Source organism: Myotis lucifugus, unplaced genomic scaffold, assembly GCF_000147115.1.
Source record: "Myotis lucifugus unplaced genomic scaffold, Myoluc2.0 scaffold_455, whole genome shotgun sequence".
NCBI lineage: Eukaryota > Metazoa > Chordata > Mammalia > Chiroptera > Vespertilionidae > Myotis > Myotis lucifugus.
Genome location: NW_005871503.1, coordinates 440,858 through 449,882, shown reverse-complemented (window position 1 = coordinate 449,882; position 9,025 = coordinate 440,858). Strand labels below are relative to the sequence as shown.

General features: G+C 41.7%; 1 protein-coding gene across 3 annotated transcripts in view; it reads left to right on the top strand.

The window, feature by feature from the left end:
• The window catches only part of FAM13C (family with sequence similarity 13 member C), a 129,231-nt gene that overhangs the window by 97,487 nt on the left and 22,719 nt on the right, over positions 1–9,025 (top strand). The window lies entirely within an intron of this gene.

Genomic DNA, 9,025 nt, shown 5'->3' with positions numbered 1-9,025 from the left:
CAGTTGCCCCCCTCTGCTGGCCTGGTCATCCCTCACTGCCCCCCCACTGGCCTAGTCACCCCACGCAGCCTGCTGCTCAGTTGTTTGGTCGTCCTTCACTAACCCCCCCCTGCCGGCCTGGTTGCCCCACGCAGCCTGCTTGTTCAGTCATTTGGTCGTCCCTCACTAACTCCCCTGCCATCCTGGTCATAGGCAGCCATCTTGTGAGGGTTAATTTGCATATCACCTCTTTATTATATAGGATTACAAAGTAATTATGTTTTTGGATTGTTTCCAAACTCTTCCTAGAGATTTTCACTATTTTCTTGACTTTTTTGTTATATCTGTGTTTTCCATAAGATCTCCAAAAAATCCCATTTTCTATCACATTAATAGTTTAGTGCTTATTATTTTTTAAGAGTACATAGATTCGTTTTCTGCAGCTTGGTTGCCTGCTGGCCCACAGTGAAGGTCATCTGTATTGTTAAGCCTCCTCATGGTTTGTGGACTTTTTCTGTGGTTGCTTAGCATTCTACTCTTTGAAAAATATCAACATCATCTACAGACTCAAACTCATGGCTCGACTTCCTCTTTCATGTCATTTCTGAAATGTAAAAATAAGATTATTCCAGGATCCATTTGCAAGTGTTAGTACTGACCTGTTCAACATAAAGATACTAATTCATCCCTGTGCTTTGCTGCATATTGTTAAGTAGATTTTGTATCCATTGCAGAACATTTAGCCCAATCATCATTTGATTTTGTTTTTAAACAACGTCTGATATGAAAAACTGCCATAGATTTCTTTTTTTAAATTTAATTTTATTGTTTAAAATATTACAAACAGTAGTACATATGTCTCCTTTTTTCCCCATGCCATAGATTTCTTGAAAGCCCAAGTAAATTAAATTTTTTGGTTCTGCCTTGTTCAGAAACAGATCTCTGCAGAATTTGATGTACAGGTTGGGTGATCTTGGAAAGGTTATTTGATCTCTCTCTGCTTCAGTTTCCTTTTCTTTAAAATGGGAAAAGGATAGTATCTACTTCTTAGGACTGTTGTGAGAATGATGTAGTTAAATGCGTATGAGGCTCTTAGCATATCCCCCATGGTAAATGCTCAATAAATGTCAGCTTTCATTATTTTAAAAGCTGGGCATTTTTGCAATAGTCAGAGCTTAGGTTGCCTTTCCTCCAGTTGATACTGCTTACATTTGTCTTTAAATATCTACTCTATCATAATTTCCAACTACTTTCAAGGTGTCTATATACTATTAATACTCTTCATTCCCTAGGTCCCCTCCAGAGTTTGCATATGATTGACATTATACTGTCTCCCTTAAGCAAAAGGTATTTCTAACAGCAATGATCTATACAGGTGATGGCTGAATAATTGCCTCTATTACAGTTGAAACTACATTTATTACCATAAAATCTATCCTGTGATAAAACTATGACATAACTGGGCTGGAAAGATCTTTACTGTTAATATTTTTTTTCTCTGATGCTTCATAGTCTCTGAAAGAGGGATCTTCATATTAACCACTTGTTTTCCAAACAAAGTATTTTTAAGTGATTTCAAAATTCATAGATGACAATATAATTCTCTGGGGCTGTTTCTGTAATTGCCTTGGAGGGAAGGAAAACATCAGTCTACAGCTGAAATTTCTATGTGATTATTTAATTTTTTTTAAAAAATTCGGTTTTTAAGGCAGGCAAGGACTATGGTAACACACATTTTTCCATTTTCCTCACTACAACCCTTTACAAAGGAGGATTCTGAGTGACAAGGCTTGCCTGGCCCAGGACATAACAACAGTGAGCAAGTGGCATGTCGGCCCAAGCATAACAAACAGGCTTATAGTCATTTTTAAAAAATTAATAGATTTTATTTTTAAGATCAGTTTTATGATTTTTAAAAGTTGTGCAGACAGTACAGAGAATTCTCACATACCCGATTTCCCTGCACATAATTTCCCATATATTAGAGCCATTTTAAACCTTTCTTGCTGGTCATTCTTCCTTCCACACTTATGAAGAGTACAATCTGGGTGTGACCAGATGGCATGCCTAGATCCTCGGTGTCTGACACTCCTCTGGCCATGCCCCCAGCCCCGCCCTGCTGGTTCACGGTGGACAACCTCTCCTGTCTCTTCAGTTCCCCAAGAATCTTACTTTTCTGTGGCTCTGTCTATGTGGGGCAAGGATCCAATTTTTTTGACTGCTCTCATCTAACTGGTGTGGGAGCCTAGTATAGATCCAGCCCCCATGGAAAGTTGGAATTTCCTTCAGCAGTCTTCCTGTTTGTTTTGTATATTGCAGTTTCCTCTGCAAAGTACATCAGCTCATAAATGAAAACTTTCCTTTGAAAATGGCTCTTGTTATCTTAAAAGCACATTTTTATTAGTTGGACCCACTGAGGTGATCAGTGTGCATGTATCAACTAGAAGACCCGGGGTCCTTTAGGCTGAACAGTGATCAGCATCACAACACCCAGCTTTCTGTTCCCCAAGAGGGCTGTCCGAATCTCGGACACTGTCAGTGGTGATGTGCACTCTTTTCCTGGCCACGCAGCCCAGGCAGAGCTCTGTAAACTGAGCATGTGGCTCCACTTCTGTGAAACAGGGAGCAAAAAAAGATGTTTTCAGAGATCAGACACTGTTCATAGGCCACGTCCTTGCTTATTTCTCAGCCATTCTTTGACAGTGCGCATAGAGGCAAAGGAATAAGTCTTGACTAATCAGAGGAAACGGAAAAGATTCATCTAATAGCTTGGTAGGTTTGTCTACAAGATTGTTTCTTCGTTTCCTCCCCAAGTTGGGCATTTGGTTTGGTGCAGTATAGAAATTGCCACTAAAAATATGAATTATCCCTGCCTGAGATGTTCTACAGAATAATGCGAAGGATGGATTTCTTCCCCATCCCGCTGGGACAGGGGTGTTCCCACCTGCCCTCAGTGTGAGTCATGTTTCCGCAGCCCGCAGTACGGTTCTGATTTAGGGTAGAAGTCACGAACATCTGAAGACCAGTCTTCTACAGGCTGGAGGTCAGTTCCACTGCACGTTTCCTCAGAGCAGACTCGGCTTTGTCACCCTGCCTCGCCTTTCTCCCGGCCACCCCCACCACCATGGTGTCTCTGTTCTCCTCCTCGTTCTCCCTCCACAGCTTTATGGCTGATGCTCTTCCTCACCCACTCCCTGGCCTCTGCCTTCCTCTGTCTCCATGCCATCCAGGGGTCGTCACTGCCTCCTTGCTTTTCCTTCGGGAGTTTCCTACACTAAGCTGATTATGGTGTGAAATTTAAGCATAGTTAAGATAATTATTGAATTGTATCTAGATACTTAGTTATTGCATATTGTTATCATCCTGCAAAACTTGTGTGAGTTCATACTGTTGACACCTTCCAAAACAATATTGTAAACAATATGCTATGCAAATAACAAGGTGATTTTCCTTTGTTTGGGCCTTTGGAGGTTATTTATCCTTATTTTTACCACTGAGGCAATGAAAATACTAAAAAAAACCACAAAACTTTAAAAGTCTTTTATCAAAGTGTATGTAAGTTACTACTGGATTTTGAAAGTAATCCGTTACAATATGCCCTCAAGGTTTATGTATTTATGCATTTCTGAGATTTAAATGTTATGTTTACTTGGTAAAAAGTGTTGTATGTTAGGTGTAATAGTGACTCAAGAAAAAAAAATTCCAAAATTATCCTCCTATAATTCTCTAGGAAACAGGAGCGATTGGATTAAACTTACCTTCAGAACTACTCAAAAAAACAAAACCTGGATCTGTGTTTACTGATGGAAATTTAATTACAAGATTGTAACCAAAAATGCAGAGGCAAGGAATAAGTTTAAATCTGAGCCAAAGCTTCTTGGTCCATTCAGCTTTCTGGTTTTTAGGAAGGATTTTGGAATTTCTCATTGCTCAACTAACCCAGTGCCCTAATCTATTGCCTGTTCATTTTAATTGAAATCAGTACATTGGCTCCTTCAAAATGAAAATGCCCACTGCCTCACCCCACTCTAGAAGTGGGTTTTGGGGAAGTGTGTTCTGACCTTGAACCCAGTAAGGCTCTGTCTCCTGTGCTCCATACCCACACACATCTAGGGCCTACTGGGCACCTCCAACTGGTTAACCCCAAGTGCTTCTTAACTCAAAGCATCCAGAAATGAACTCATCTTTCCCTCCCCTGGAAGGCTCCCCTCCTGTGTTCTCTAACTATATAAAAGATACCACCATTAAGTACAAAAGAACAATGAACATTTATTGATGGTTCATTTATGCCCCCTTCCCTTAGGCACTGTCCTAAGCACTTGAGGTGCCCTTTTTTTAATCCAACAATTTATGAGGTAGACGTTGTCATTCTCACCTCAAACAGGAGTTGGCATATAGTAGATGGCCAATAAGCATTTGTTGAATGAATGAATTCCCATTATACAGATGGGAAAGCTGTGTTTGAAAAAGATTGAGTAATGTGTCCCAGGTCACACGTATGGTAAAACTGGGGTTTCAGTCTAGGTGTTTCTGAGTGCATAGCCTATGCTTTTGTCCATGGTGGAAAACTGCCCCTTGGGATCTACCTACAGGGTGCCTGTTGTAAAGCCCAGCCCTGCTTTCAGGGTGGCAAACTTCCCAGGCCTCTAGCTCCATGATGTTTCTGGGCCATCCACAGAAGCTGGCACACAGGAGCCTGCTTGAAGTGCCAACCTCCCACCACTCTACTTGGTCAGCCTCACTAACCCGGAACCCCTCTTCATCTGTCCACCCTAACCTTGGAGATGGCACTTCTCCTCTCTCAGTGGCCTCTGAGCAAAAGAGCTCATCAGTTTCCCCAGGGTTACTTATTGGGGTGACTTCAGGCTTACCTGTGTTCTCTCTAATGACCCTGTATTTAACCCCTACTTCCTTTAGGCACTCAAATTCAACATACCCCAAACCCAACCTCTTGTGTTTCCATCAGATGTTTTGGGTTATTTTTGTGTTTTGTCTTGGTGGTGCTCTGTGTGAGGCTGGCTGGGAACTCTGATGCTGGATCCTCATTAGAGTCATGCTTTGGGCTCATTTGGCTTTTAAAACCAGCAAAGGCTGGTGTTTGACATTTTGGAAATTACCGGAATGCTACCTGTGAGCACCATGATGAGCAAACCCAAGAGTACAAATTAACAAATCCACAAGACAATGACTAATTTATTACTCAGTTAGATCTCAACAATCCATCTCAAGGGGTTGCAGATAGAGGTTTACTTAAATTTTGAAAGGCTTTAAAAATGTACATTAGAAAGAGATTTTTTTAAGTATGACTAACTCATTTAACAGCTGTAATACAGCATCTGCTTCTGCCTGGGGTTGCAGCCAGATCAGAAGTGGTCTCTTGGCCTTCACACACTAATGATAATTACTTCTCTATGCTCCCAATGGCTCAGTGAGTGAGCTGCCAGACACACTCCTTGGTTCCCAGGGTTAGAGGTGTGGAGTCTTCTACCACGGGCACTAGTCAAACCCTCCCTGAATGAACTTAACACAGTCACACCACTTTCCCTATTGCATTTAGAATGGAGATCGTATTACTACCAGTCTCATGTGGCTGTTATGAAAATTAAATACATGCAAAAACTCTTACAAGTTGGAGGACATAGAGAGTCACTTCATAAATAGTATATGCGCTTATTATTCTTATCCTATATAATAAAGGGCCAATATGCAAATCGACCCAATGGCAGAACAACCGGTTGCTATGACATGCACTGACGACCTGGGGGCAGACGCTCATGTTGGTCAGTGCGCTCCCACAAGGGGAGCGCTGCTCAGCCAGAAGCCCTGAGCCGGGCTTACGGCTGGCGAGCACAGCCGCAGTGGTGGGGAGCCTCTCTAGCCTCTGTGGCAGTGCTAAGGATGTCTGACTGACAGTTTAGGCCCGCTCCCCTAAACTGTCAGTTGGACATCCCCCGAGGGCTCCTGGACTCTGAGAGGGCGCAGGCCAGGCTGAGGGACACCCCCATCCCGAGTGCATGAATTTTGTGCACCGGGCCTCTAATTTATAAGTAAGAACTGGTAGAAGGACAGTATGCTGAGGGGCATGTTGGTTCTCATTTCAAATATTAATCCCGTAGAGACTCCTGTAGGGTATAGTTTTTGTTCAATAAGAGAAGGTAATATTCAGTTTTCTTACTTTGATGATATTATTAAAATGATAGTTCTTATGGTTACATTTTTTTTTTAGCAGTTTCTATGCCCTATCTCAATGTTTCACCAAAAACATAGGTATACAAAGGATGCATGGGTGAACATTATTAGTTTTGATAAGAATTTATTTTAATGTGTATTGGTAGAAAAAAATGTAACTAGCACATCAAATTCATGATTTCTTGGCCATTGTGACCTAGGATGAAGCTGAAATTTTAAAAAGCTGTAGTTTGAAATTAATCTATCTAAAATACATAATAAAATATAACTTTATATGTATATAACATGTATTTTTAATATATATATATATATATATATATATATATATATAGTAAAAAAGCGATTTATGTGATATAGCAAAAATTTGTGGAAGATAGTTTCATTTCATTCTCAGTCTTTTGAGGCAGACACCATTATTCTCCTAATGTTACAGGTATAAAAATTGAGGTTCGAAAAGGTCCATTATTTGTGAAATCTCTCAACAAGTGGTAGACGTGGGATTCAAACTATCTTTGCCCTCTATTGTGCCCCCTCTGCAGTGGTTTCTCACTTCTTTTCTCAAGAAGGCTTATTTACCTTTTAAAAAGTTTTAATATTAACTTTTATTATTTTTTCCTCCCTATAAAATTGACTTTTTGTTACAGAAATTTTAGAAAATACAAAGCAGGAAAAAGAAGAAAAAGCATTTTTTTTATTGTCTAAGAACACATACATGAGATCTACATTTTAAACAACTTTTAAAATGTACAATACAGTACTGTTAACTATAGGCAAGATACTGGTACAAAGCAGGTCTCCTTTTCTATCTCAGCCCTGTACGGGGGCTAAACCAGGACACCGAAGGAGGTCGGTGACCCGGCTGGAGCCCCGTGAGAGAGCACAGGCACACCGTGACTCCTGGCTCCCCGACCCCTCCCTCTAAACCACACTGCATCACACCACGGGCCCTGGCAAAGCTGTCCCTTCCTTGGGAAGGAAAAGTCATGTGCCCCCAGGGAACCGTCAGCAGCCACCCGAGTTAATACTGCCATCAGCTTCTGTTGGGGACGAGTCTCCGTGGTGGCCTGGGCTCTGTTCCCAGATGGCAGCAGCGATGGCCGGCTCTGCATCTACGCTGGCCTCTCCGGAACGAGGAGCTCAGTGATTCTGTCTGCGCAAGCGCACACGTGAACATGCACCAGCTGATTTAATCAAGCTTTCTCAGCTCCAATGGGAAGTTTGGACAAAGGCCTGAGATGATTCCACATGACGAGTTTTTGACTCTGTTGGTTTTCATCTGGTCATTTGAGACCTTTCTGGCTCACTGCTTCTGTCCGTGGTGAGGTAGGGGCATGGGGATCAGGATGCTAATCAGGCAGCACTGGTAAATTATTTGTGTACCCTGAGGAAGCAGATGCCATGTAACTGGAGGTTTACAGCTACTATTGCAGTGCAGTTAAAAGAGCCATTCATAGTAATCTGTGATTCTATGAAGTTACATCTTGGGACTCTGGGTTTTAGAAGCTGAGCTCTTTTCTTGCCTCCACCTCAGTCATATGGCTGGGAACCCAAGTACCCCCATGTGGCATTAGAAAACAGTACCAAGAGACTCTTGTGAATTTTAACGGGGGGTGAGGGGTTGGGGAGGCAGGGGTTGGGTGGTCACAGCTGAGCTGAAGGGTTGAAGGCCTCAGACCTTTCCCATTTCAATGAAAACATACCAGTTCCAGGTACTTGCTAAAGATTATTTTCTTCCCCGTCATTATCACCAAAAGATACTACAGAAACAGGTAATATGAATAAAATCTATTTCTTTTTAGATGGTTTAAGCCTGTTGGTTTAAGAAAAGGATTTGGGAAAGGAACCCATATGCCTCCTCCTGGGTTTTGAAGGTGATTGTTAGTGTATGCTGTGATTTATTGATTAGTAATTCCTTAGGGCTCCTGCCAGAACCACACTGTTTTTGAGTAAATTATTCTTAGCAAGAGTGTTGCCTGTGGTGAGCTGTGTCAGTCACAGCAGCACTTCTTGCCTGTGGGTCTGGGCCTTGGCATCCATCTACCTCCAACTCTTCCCCAGCCTTCATCCTGTCCAGTTCTGACCAGCCTCAGCCACTGACAGAAGTGCTGTCAGTGAGCTTCAAAGGCACACTAGGAGGTGTCAATCACCCTTATGGTCTGCAGTCCAACAGGGAAGACACCAACTGGAAACACACAAGAACCTAATCAGACCTTTGATGCTGACACAAAGCAAATTGCATTTCAGGCTCCACAGAACACAAGTCATCCTAAACCTGGTTAAGATTCACCTGGTACCAAATTGTGATCAGTGTTTATTTTGGAAAAGTGGATTATTAGTATTTTCAGATTCTGCTTATCACCCAGATAATCTTTGTTTTCCTCTTTCTTTGGGGTAGTAGGAGTAAGAGAAAGCCTTGGGTTGTCCTGACTGGTTTGCTGGGTATAACTGAGAAAGAGCTGGTTTTGGTTGCTTCCTGAATAACTCTGTACAGAGCCCTGTGTGGGAGAGACTCATGTCCTAATGTTCCTCATTTTGCTTGCCCTGACTTTCACGTCTAGACCGACCCTTGGGTGGGGAGCTAATGAGCTCATTTAAAAAGGGAATGAATAATTACAGTGAGAATTCAGGCACAGGGCTGTCTAAGCACAGAGAGTGTTTGGAGAAGGTTTTGTTCTTGGTTTTGTTTTTGTCCAAAATGAAATGTTTCTTAAAATTTTGGAGAAGAAACAGAATCATTCGAATTTCACCATGCTTTGTAGGTGCTGTGTAGCTTCTTTGATCTTTCAGTGCATTTATTTCTACACCCAAATATATATATATATATATATATATATATATATATATATATATATATATA